Raw genomic sequence first — 12,747 nt, 5'->3', positions numbered from 1 at the left:
AAAAATATGCCGTTTGAAATTGAGAAAAACATGATACTGAAATGCACACACACACACACACACACACACACACACACACACACACACACACACACACACACACACACATTCACACATTCACACACACACATACACACTGGCACACACATACACACACACACATGCTCACACACACACACACACACACACACACACACACACACACACACACACACACACACCACTGCTCAGCCCGGCGTGTCACACGGCACACACACACTGACACACACACCGACGGTGGCACCACCGTGACGGCACACACCGCACGCATGCACGCATACACACTGACACACACACACACACACACACACACACACACACACACACACTGGCACACTGACCGTGACACACTGACACACACACTGGCACTCACACACACACACACACACACACACACACACACACACACACACACACCAGCACACTGGCGAGCGCGCGCACGCACACACACACACACACACACACACACACACACACACACACACTGGCTGACACACACACACTGACACACACACTCACACTGACACACACACACACACACACGGCACACACACACACACACACACACACACACACACACACACACACACACACACACACTGCCACGCATGCACGGCACGTGACACATATTTGTACGTCACTTCCCCCCCCACCCCCGCCCCTCCCCCCTCCCCATTCCACACACACACACATTCACTAGGCGACATTACCAGTGACTGACTTATCACTGACTGACCTTGGGGGACGGACTTGAAAGGATGTTGAGATGTACTAGTTCAGCCGAGCACATCCACTGTGCTATTTCTGCTTCAGTCAGTGACGCAGTGACTAATTTTTGCACTGGTCCATTTAAAAGTTTCCTTCAGCATTTATTGTGAAAAGAATGCTGTCAGAAACCGACCACATGCAACATCAAAAAGTTGAGGCGGAGGACGTAAAATGAAAAAATGAAATAATATGTGCGCACTTCATTCTCTGTTGCCTGCTTGTCTTTGCAGCTCCGCCCCTCCTCCTTGTACACCACCCCACCACCCATCCAACTCTCCCCCCGCCACAAATCCCCCTCAACCTCTCATGTGTGTCTGACCTCTCAGGCTCTGTCGGGCAGAGTTGCGATTGTAGTGACGATATCCTTCACGCTGCTGAGGAACAGGTACCATTCAGGCAAACTGAACACGACAAAAGCTGACTTCGCGGAACACGAGGGCAGTTTTAAATACAAAAGTGGATTTTGTGAATTATAGCCAAAAATTACACAGTCATGAAATCTGAAAGGAAAAAAATCGCATTTTGAGGAGTAAGGCCAATAACTTAAAATGGACAATCAACTGAATCTCATTATCATCAGTAGGCCTATATCATTTCAATAGAAAGGCGTGTTGGCGGCCTGATAAGGCCTTTCGCCCCCATGAAGTGGGGGAGAAAAAGAGAGTCACCACATAAAAGCATTTTTCCCAAACTGATTGAGTGAGCAATGCATTATATTTTCATTTAAAAAAAAGCTAGATGAGTTTTGTATTTAAAATTCTGTACGTGACAGTCACTGAAGATGATTTTTGAAGGTATTCACTGTATCTGCGGAAACAACTGTTTTTATGTTAAAGGAAGACTGACAAAGGAACAACGACTGGAGTCAGCTTCAAAACCTACTGGGGCGTAACTGATGTCTAGTACTAATTTCAACGATTGCTTTACCAATAACTAGGCAGTATCATTTATTAGACTCCAAGCACTGTGATCCGATTCAGACATCGCCATTTTATGTATTTCTCCGTATCTGTCACGTTTTATCAGTTGCGGCCTTACATTGGGGTGAGAACACTGAGCCTGTACTGTCCGTTTCCATTGATTTCAATGTCCATATCTCGATCCTCTCTCTCTCTCTCTCTCTCTCTCTCTCTCTCTCTCTCTCTCTATCTATCTTTGTCAGTCCATCTATCTGTGTGTCGTCCCCTCTTTTCTGTCTGTCTTTCACTTGCTCCTTCCCTTCTCTCTATCATTCATTCATCTCATCTCTCCATTAGTTCTCGACTGCCTTCTCGGCAATCATTCTCTGTCGGTCTTTTACCTCACTGACAATTCTAATACTCTGTACGCTTCTGTGCTCTTCAATGGCATATCACATTCCTTCAAATTCGATCTGCCATTCAGTATTACATTTCTTTTTTACCTTCTTTCAATGCAGACCGGACACAAGTAAGAGCAGGTTAGGCCTATTTCAGAGGGGAGTGTGTCGATACTCCCCCTGCCTGTGTCGCTACTCCCCCGTATGCGCGCGCACGTGTGTGTGTGTGTGTGTGTGTGTGTGTGTGTGTGTGTGTGTGTGTGTGTGTGTACATTGTTGTTGTTTTTGTCTTCTTCCTCTTCTTCTTCTTCAGTTTAGCTTCTATTCGCCATAGGTGTTAGTTGACAAAGGTATAGGGGGAAAAGACGGCTACTGGTGAGGGGAAAGTAACTGTTCACGAATGCGAGTTAGCCAGTGTGTGTGTGTGTGTGTGTGTGTGTGTGTGTGTGTGTGTGTGTGTGTGTGCAGTGCGTGTGTGTGCGCGTATATATATATATATATATATATATATATATATGTGTGTGTGTGTGTGTGTGTGTTAGATAATTATAATTAGTGAAATTTTGTTTAAAAAATTAGATTACAATATAACATCCTTAGAACGAAATACTTATGTTGACAGTGAGCCGGCAAACTTGACTAATCTACAAAGATTTGAATCGGTAATATTAAGCATTGATGATCACTGATATAATGTAATGTGATTAGCAACATAAACAGAGGAAAAAGATATTAATCAACTGTATGATTTTTTAAGGCATATGCCGGGTTTGGGGGAGGGGTTATGCGTGTTTGCATGGATTGTTCATGTTTTCGATTCTTTTATTGGTTTTACACACACACACACACACACACACACACACACACACACTGACACACACACACACACACACACTGTGACACACACACACACACACTGACACACAGAGCGCAAGTGACACGCAGACGCCAGACACAATCACTCTCAACTGAATCGTACTGGTCGAAGCTATTCACAAAACTAAGTTTATCGATGTATGGATATCTTGCCTCAAGATCAAGCTTGTCAGCGTTCTTCCTATTTTCTTTTGCGCTTCCATTTTACAATTGTTAAGCGATCAAGAGCATGAGATGTTCGAGCAAGTCGGACCGTCGAATCAACAAAGTGAAGCCCGATATGAAGGGAAATAACTCTAGTGAAAAAAAATCATAGTTTCGGGACGTCATTGCTCGTTCCCTTCAGCATTCAGCTGTGTCCACACGTGGATGGAAAACCGGTCAGCTTAACTGTGTTATTTTTTGCGTTTTTTGCCACCAGTATTGCAGAGAAGCCTGCAAAGGTTTTTTGGGTTGAAATGATCGAAGTCTATTTTATTCAGTTCTAATTCATTTTCTTTGATTTAAACATTATTTTTTTATCCGCCAATGTGTGTGTTTATTTTATTTCGAACTAATAATGGCTATTTGGTTCAATATCCTAACTTGTTATTTTGTCATATTTTATCATTTTATAACAATTAAAAAAATATAAAAAATAAATAAAAATTTTAAAAGAAGAAGAAGAAAATGCTATCAATATTATTATTTTCTATGACTTAGAAAAACGCAATGCTATCAATTACTCACCATTGGTGCTGTTGAAGACCCATAACAATTTTTAAAGCTAAATAATCAAATAATATTTGTTCATTATTTGATCTCTATGCCTAATTGTTTGTTCATTTCCAGTTGAAAAACCACCGAGGCAACCTTGTGTTTGTTCTGTATTGTCCGTGTGTTCTGTGTGGCTTGTTCAGGATTAAAGAGGCAATGCCAGTCTTTAATAAAAGCTTATTTGTGTTTGCACATTTCTTCTGCCTTTGCTGCTGTGTACACATGTCAGATGATCGGTATAAGGACAGGCCCGGCGCTCCCTTTTTTGAGGAAGTGTCTGGGTTTGTTCCAATGTACCTCAGTTTTATAATCAGCTAAATAATCAAAGTTTAAAATAAAAAAGTGTATTGTGTACTAAATTTTGGTAAGTATAGTAGAAAAGGGACCGTCCCAAAATCATCCCAGCAAAACATAATTAAAAGGCATGTTGAAAATCACATAATATAATAGGTATGCTCTGTGTATAATTATAACTTGATATGAAAATTGACTAAGTGTGAAACACTAAAGATATGTGCAGTCTGGGGATGGTCCAGAATTACAGAAATAAATGTTCCGGATTTATGACTTTTTGTTTGTTTGTGGTCTTGTTTTTTTTTGGTTTTTTTAGCTGCATCATCAACTGCGCCGTTTCAGTGGTTTTACTTCTAAGTCGCTCATTCAGTCCCCATACACGGCCACACGAGGATTTGTCTGTCGCAGTCCTAGCGTTGGCAGTCCACATTGAACCACTTTGGTGGTGTTTGGTAGTACCTGTTCTGATTTAACATACACCACCCAGTATGCCCCCAACGATGACAAAATTGATTCTGAGAGTCTCACGTACTGATCACATTTCTCCGCACTCATCATTGGCTCCCCACTGAAACGAGAATTAAATACAAAGTTCCCTGCCTCTGCTATTCTTCGTGTCAATACAAGAACCTATGGTGAACGTTCTTTCTTCTTTGTTGCTCCTCACATCTGGAACAACCTTCCTCATCATATCTGTGCATTTGATTCTACTTCCGCTTTTCGCTCATCACTAAAAACACATCTTTTTAAAAAAAAAAACATCCATAAATACTCTCAACTTGCTTGTTCTCCAGCACCCACCAATGTCAGCTCACTTTGGATGTATGTAGAGTGGGAGGGGTAGAGTGAGGGGAGAAGGAGTTTTTAAGAATGAGTGGTCAAAAGTGTTTTATATAACTTGTAATATTTTTCGTCCAAGTAAAGCGCCCTGAGCTCTTAGAGAGAAAGGGCGCTAAATAAATGTACATTATTATTAATACCTTAGTTGCAGAGCCAGGCTGACAGAAGGTCACCCCCCCCCCTCCAGAGTGAAGACCGCCTCCACGGCCCTTCAACATCAGTCCCCCCATGAATCTGCTGACACAGAAGACCTTGACAGGTCTCACCCAAAGCATGGAAGTGGAGGGGTATCAAAACTGAGGTCACAATGAGAGCAGGTATGCTCAGTTTAACTATTTAGTCACACACACAAACACACACACCCACCCACACACACACACACACACACACACACTACGATGATACACACAGTAACAAACATGCATGCACACACTGACACATTGACAAACTTACCCCCGTATACCTGATGGAGTCTCCCGTCGGTCCGACGGATGAGTAGGCAGGCAGGATTATCTGTCAGTGTGTGTCCTCATATGGGAGAAGAGGCCGATTCTGGATGCGCAGCACTTCCCACGGGTGTTGCAAGGGAAAACGTCTCCAGAAGTTGAGCCCTGCTTCCTTCGCTCACGCTTCTCCTTAATGGCCAGCATTCTCTTGTTTTCAAACGTCTTTATGCCACTAGAGCACAGCATCCTCCAGCGACAGCGGTCAAGGGCATCAGTTTCCCAGGAAGCGATGTCTATGTCACAGGCTTTGAGGTTTGTCTTCAAGGTGTCCTTGAAGTGCTTGCAGGGTCTTCCAAGTTCACGGTGGCCTTCCTTCAGCTGGCCATACAAAAGCATCTTCGGGATCCTGCTGTCTGTCATGCGGAGAACGTGTCCTGTCCAGCGTAGCTGGCACTGGATCAGCAGGCTTTCGATGCTGGGCAGGCCGCTCCTCTCTAGGACCTGGAGGTTGGAGACCCTGTCTTGCCACTTTATGCCGAGGATCTTTCGTAGGCATCTCTGGTGAAACTGCTCAAGTTGTTGAATGTGACGGCGATACGTCGTCCATGTTTCACAGCAGTACAACAAGGTGGTCAGCACAACAGCTCTGTAGGTTTTCATCTTGGTGCTGAGCCTGCCTTTGTTGTTCCACAGCCTGTTGTTGAGTCTGCTAAAGGCGGAGCTGGCCTTGGCGATGCGCAGCGTCCCTTCTGCATCAAGGGCTCCGTTGCTGCATAGGGTAATGCCCAGGTAGCAAAACTTACCGACTGACTTGATCTCTGTGTCACTGATCTTGATTGCAGTGCCTCAAACACCCTGGACCTGGCATGGAGTCGCCGCAAGTTGAAAAGTTTGCCATCTGTGCGAAACTGAATGTAGATGCCCCGGTCACAATCTTGGAAGGCGTCAATCAGCATGGCAGAGAAGAGAATGGAGAACAGTGTGGGTGCCAAGACGCAGCCCTGTTTCACTCCCCTGCCTGAGCGGAAGCCACACTGTGCTTCAGGGATGACTGTGATGGAGACATGGTCAACCAGTCTGTTCAGTATGATGCGGGCGAAGATCTTGCCGGCGATGCAGAGGAGAGAGATTCCACGGTGATTATCGCAGGATGTTTTGTCTCCCTTCCGTTTGTAAATGTGGACAATAGAAGCATCCTTGAAATCCTGGGGGACCTCCCCTCTCTCCTAGATAGACTGGAACAGGGCGGTCAGCTTGTCTGTCAGCACCTCGCCTCCATACTTGTAGATGTCAGCCTGGATTCCATCCGCTCCTGGTGCTTTTCCTGACGTTGTCAGCTTCAGGGCCTTCTGGGTCTCGACCTTGGTGGGAGGGGCAGCTAGCGAGTCATTGACTGGTAGCTGTGGGAGGGTTTCAATTGCCTCGTCAGATACGGACGAGTCCCTGTTGAGGAGGGTGTTGAAGTGCTCTGCCCAGCGGGCAAGGATGTCTTTCTTGTCTGTCAGGAGGGTGGTCTGGTCCGAGGCTCGGACAGGGGTTGATCCTGTGACTCTCGGCCCATACACAGCTCGGAGACCATCATGGAAGGTCTTCATGTTGTGAGCATCAGCAGCGGACTGAAGCTCTTCGGACTTTCTATCCCACCAGGTGTTCTTCATCTCACGCAGCCTCTTCTGTACGAGTTGCTTGGTTTGCAAGAACTGGTTCTCTTTCCTCTGGCAGTCTTTATCGGAAATGTGATCCTGATGCCGTATATGCAGTGTGTTCAGGAGCTTGGAGATTCCAGAGTCGTTCTCGTCAAACCAGTCTTTGTGGCTCCTCTGTACAAAGCCGAGTGTGTCAGCTGCTGCTGTGTACACAGCATCTCTAAAGGTGCTCCATACCTCTTCTACATCAGTCGATGTCAGGAATTTCTTGGAGAGCTACTTGGATTTGCTGCTGCAGCACGTCCTTGGCGATAGGGAGGCGGTGGATGTTCAGCTTCCTAGGGGGTTTCTGCCTGGCTGGTTGGAGCTTGCGTGCAAGTCTGATGTTCATCTTGCTGCGTACCAGGCGATGGTCCGACCAACAGACTGCTCCTCTCATGCAGCGTGTAGTGGAAACATCACCTCTGTCCCTCTGCCGGACAATCACATAGTCCAGCATGTGCCATTGCTTGGAGCGGGGGTGCATCCATGTGTTCTTGTACTTGTCCGCTTGTTGGAAGAGGGTGTTGGTGATGGTCAGTTCATGCCATGCTGCGCACAGAGCCGGAAGAGCAAAAGCAGTCCGCTGGAGTTGCACTTGCCAGTGCCGTGCTGTCCTAGGACTTTTGGCCACGAGGAGAAGTCCACGCCGACGCGGGCATTGAAATCCCCAAGGATGACCAGCCTGTCCTTTCTGTCTACCGCTGAAATGGTGCGGCTGAGCTCCTCGTAGAAAGCTTCTTTGATGTCACACGCACACAAAATTAAACACACATGCATGCACACACTGACACATTGACAAACTTACCCCCGTATACATATACACATACATACTCACATTTACACACTCTCTCTATCCCTGTCTGTATGGTTGTGCCCCAACTGGCCCAGAAACATTGTTCAAGTTACAGTCAGTTTGTTACAATAGTCAATGGCTGAGGCTGTGAACATTGCATGGTATATGAACGTATGATGATCTGAGGTAGGTGTACAAGACTTCTTTTCTTCCTTTTTCTTTGATCGTCTCTTTTCATTTTCTTTATCATTCTCTCCGTCTATGTGTAACTTTGCATGTGTACATCATGCACATGTGAGTGAGAGAGAGAATCTTTTTCCTTTGGATATGTCTACATTGTATTTTCTTACTTCAAAGAATAGAACACCAGGAAAAATATTTAGCAAAAATGCATAAAAACAAAACAAAACAAAAAACAACAACAACAACAACAAAAACAACTAAACACACCCACACATCATAGTTTTAATAATTTTGGATGTGCTGAGAGGGGTGCAACATGAAAATCAAACCATCTTTGCAACGCACTGTCTGAACACTATTCTTTATTATTGTCTGTGGTTATGGTGACTTGTCAAAAAGAAGAAAAACTGCAAGAGAGCTGATTTCAAATATAACTGATGCAGTGGTATAAAAAGACATCTTTGCTACAAATGCAGTCTAAACTTGATAATGTATAATGTCAACCACAATTATCTCCCCCATCTCATTGGGGTAGAATTTCCACCCTGCTCCTCCGCATTATCGTAATGCCTCCACTCCACCCAACTTTCCAGCTGATTTTAGTGGAGTGAAAATCAAAGGGTTGAAAACATTATGGACAGATTTCCTTTTGCCCCACTACCACCCCTCCACCTCCCATCCCTTTTCCCGCTATGTGGGACGAAGATGGAGGGGGGTGGCCGAGGGTGAATGTCTTTCCAACATTGTTCCTTCTTTACCGATGGTTATTCTCATCCCCCATGGTTATAACATGCTAGCTATTGTTATGCTTTCATTCCCTATTTCTGTATATAGTTCTGCTATCCCTCCCTCCGCTTACTGTTCATTCTTTTGTTTAATGTCCATCCACAAATGTGATTTTAGAGGAAAATCCATCACTTTCCCCCTCCCACTCACGCCTTAAATCATCATTATTTCCCTCGTTTCTCTCTCCTCATTTCACATAAAAAAGAATATAAATAAAGTAAAGCGAACTAACTTTCAACCAGTAGAACTACAACAAAAGAACAAATGGGGCTCCTAATTAAACTCTGTCTCTAACCACCCCACCATCCCAGCCAATTTTACATTAACTGACACGAAAACAAAGTGTGGAAATCATTGTAGAAAGAATTACTTGCACACACAGACAGCTCCCACTCCCCCACTCCACTCCACTCCTCCCTCCCTCCCTCCCTCTGTCTGTCTGTCTCTCTCCCTCCTTCACTGGAACACACACACGCACGCACGCACACACACGGTTCTCACTCCTCCACTCCACTCCCCCCTCTTTCTGTCTCTCTCTCTCACTGGAACACACACACACACACACACACACACACACTGGAACATATTACACACTGGGGTCCAGCATGAAAAAAACTTTAAAACTTTGCTATGCAATGTCTCAGCTTCATTCTATGTTCTCTGTACGGAGTATGGATGATTCGTCAAAAATGATAAACTGCAAAAGAACTTACTTCAAATGCAACTAATGAAGTGGTATATAAGGACATCTTGGCTATGGCTGCACCGTGAAACTGCTACCGTGTACCGTTTACTGTCAGCCTACTCAGCTGATGTAAAAAATTAAAAAAAATAAAAAAAAAGGAGAGAAGAGAGAGACACATGGAGCTTTGAAACTGGGGCGATATTCCTGAAAAGGACGAAGTTTGTCAAAACTTTGTGTACATTATCTGTCATATATTATATCACTCTTGACACTGTTTCATCCTTTTTTTTGACTCACTTGTGTAAACAAAGTGAGTCTATGTTTTAACCCGGTGTTCGGTTGGCTGTGTGTGTGTGTGTGTGTGTGTGTGTGTGGTAAACTTTAACATTGACATTTTCTCTGCAACTACTTTGTCAGTTGACACCAAATTTGGCATAAAAATAGGAAAAATTCAGTTCTTTCCAGTCAATTTGTTTAAAACAATATTGCGCCTCTGGGATGGGCACAAAAAAAATAAAGAATGAAGCCTAATTATATGCAAACTGCATTTACTGTTATATTTTTTGTATTCTCTAAACTTGGCACTTTGATCTGATATTTGACCCAACAGCTAGAGCAGTCATTATTATCATTTTTTGTTCAAACATAAACTTCTTTTGCTAAGCATGGAAGTTTTATTTATTTTGCAAACGTTTTGGTGCAGATAGTAAAAAAGGGAAATTACTCTGTAATGCTAGTGGAGTTAATTTGCTTTAAACTGATCTTTCTCATCTTAAACATTACATTTTGAAACAAGAGAGGCAAGGCCTTCAAGACTCACTTGTGATGCACTTTTTAAAAAAAATCCAAGCTTTTTATGTATTGAGTATAATTTCAGAATGTAATGTTTAAGATGAGAAAGATCAGTTTAAAGCAAACTAAGTTCACCAGCAGAGTAATTTCCCTTGTTTTACTGTCTACACCAAAACGTTTGCAATAAACAAAACTTCCATGCTTAGCAAAAGAAGTTCCTGTTTGAACAAAAAATGATAATAATGACAGATCTTTTGTTGGGTCGAATATCAGATCAAAGTGCCAAGTTTAGAGAACACAAAAAATATAAATATAACAGTAAATGCATTATACTCAATACATAAAAAGCTTGGATTGTTTTTAAAGTGTATCACAAGTGAGTTATGAAGGCCTTGCCTTTCTTGTTTTTTAACATTATAGTTATTATTTATTTATTTATTTATTTGTGTAAGCTTATCTATAATTTATTCACCTTTTTTTTTCCCTCAAGGCCTGACTAAGCGCGTTGGGTTACGCTGCTGGTCAGGCATCTGCTTGGCAGATGTGGTGTAGCGTATATGGATATGTCCGAACGCAGTGACGCCTCCTTGAGCTACTGAAACTGTCAGCCACAATTATTTCCCACTCTGCTTCCTCCTCCTCCTCATACTGCCTCAACCCCGCCCACCGTCCCAGCAGAATGGTAATCGTGAACAGTTGTAAACTGCTCACTGAGTTGTCCACGCCAACACTGACTGCACGTTGATTTTTGGAACCACCTCTGTCCCTCCCTCCCCTCCCCCCATTTCTCTCACCCTTCTCCTTTCCAGCTCCCACTCCCTCCTCCACTTTTCTCTGTCTGTCATTCTGTCTCTCTCTCTCCCCGCACCGAAACACACACAGATGCGCGCACACACACACACACTCCCCCACTCCACTCCTCCCTCTGCCGTGTCGTAAGCAATGTGTGTGTGTGTGTGTGTGCGTTGTCCCAGAGGCTGACATCTCGCTACTGTAAGTACCCCATTTCGAATGGGGAGCGTGTCGAGGGACTATTGACACGGGGGAGTATCGACACGGGGGAGTATTGACGCGGGGGAGTATCGGGCTGACCCCTTTCGAATGTGCTGATGATTTGTAAATTGTATTCTTTGATACAGTACTTGTGTTCATATGAGTATGTTGATAATTTTTATTGGTTTGTTCAGTTATTGCGTTGACACAGCTCATCTATGATTGATCTAGAAAATCGCCATGTCGTCATATGCTCGTAGCAGTATTCCATTTGATTCTTCTTAACGTCACAGTCAATGACGTCTCTGGGCACTGATAGTTTGTTCAAGACTGTTCTAGTGAGTGCATATGACGCGTTCTTTCTCATTTGCTGTCACTGATGATGGTTAGGTTCCTAATCCCCTGAAGCTTCCGCGGAGATTTGAATGTTTGAGCACAAGCTTGGCTATGTTGATATTTGGCTTTGTTGCAACTGGATTACTTGTATAAGTTCATTCACCACCTTATGGTTAAGCCATGATGGTTCTTCCAACCTTTGGGTTGTGCACTGATGACTATCAGGTCTCTTCGTTTGCCAGTATTTTATCAAAGCCACTGATTCTGTTATCTTGTTTATTATCCATGTATTATTTCACATACTGATATCAGTTAAGCTGCTACAGTGTTTCACTGATTCTCAGTACTCTAAGATGTGTGCAGTATTTTGTTGTGATTACAAGATAGTTTTGGATTAATATCAGTTATTGGTTAAAACCAGCTGGTATGTATCACAGTCTGTTAATAATTTATTGTAATTTAGTTATCATGCCCTCTCCTATATTGCTTACTCCAGTATAGTGCTACATGATAAACTGATTCATTTGAGTCACTTTGACACAGTATAAGCTTTACCTAATCTATACTGTCAGTGTACTTTCACTAAATCAGCATAGCTTCAATCATTTTAACTGCACTGTTTAAATGTATTAGAAATGTCATTTGATATCATTTGTTTGGTCTTCACACATATGCATTATCTCATCTTATGTTGATGCTTATCCCAAACTGAGTGATAGTGTTTCAATGTAATATGTATACATGTGCTTTACTATTCACTTGTGCTGACATGTTGTGCTTAATGACATGTGTTTGTTGTGTCATTCCAGGCACTGTTTTATCTCTTCTCCTCATCCTTGTTTTCCTCTTCTCCTTTAATTCTTCTTCTTCTCTTTATAATAACAATTGTAGAAATAAAACAATAGAAAAACCCTTTTGTGACTGGCCTCCATATGTTTCTGGCCTGTGCACTGGGATTCTTGTCTAACCTTTAATTCAGTCACTCAATCATTAGTTAGTTCTTTTGTACCGTACCCTTTCATTATTAATAAACCACTCGGGTACATGGCTACAAAAGTGGCATCGTTGACAGGATAAAGACCCATCACAAGATTGATCCAAAATCATTCTTTCAATGTTTCAATTCTTTTATCCAAATTAAATCTGAAAGGTCCAAACAATCGAAATACTGAGTG

The sequence above is a fragment of the Babylonia areolata genome, chromosome 6, assembly GCF_041734735.1.
Source record: "Babylonia areolata isolate BAREFJ2019XMU chromosome 6, ASM4173473v1, whole genome shotgun sequence".
Taxonomy (NCBI): domain Eukaryota; kingdom Metazoa; phylum Mollusca; class Gastropoda; order Neogastropoda; family Buccinidae; genus Babylonia; species Babylonia areolata.
The sequence above is the reverse complement of the archived record's forward strand: the minus strand, read 5'-3'. Positions refer to the sequence as shown.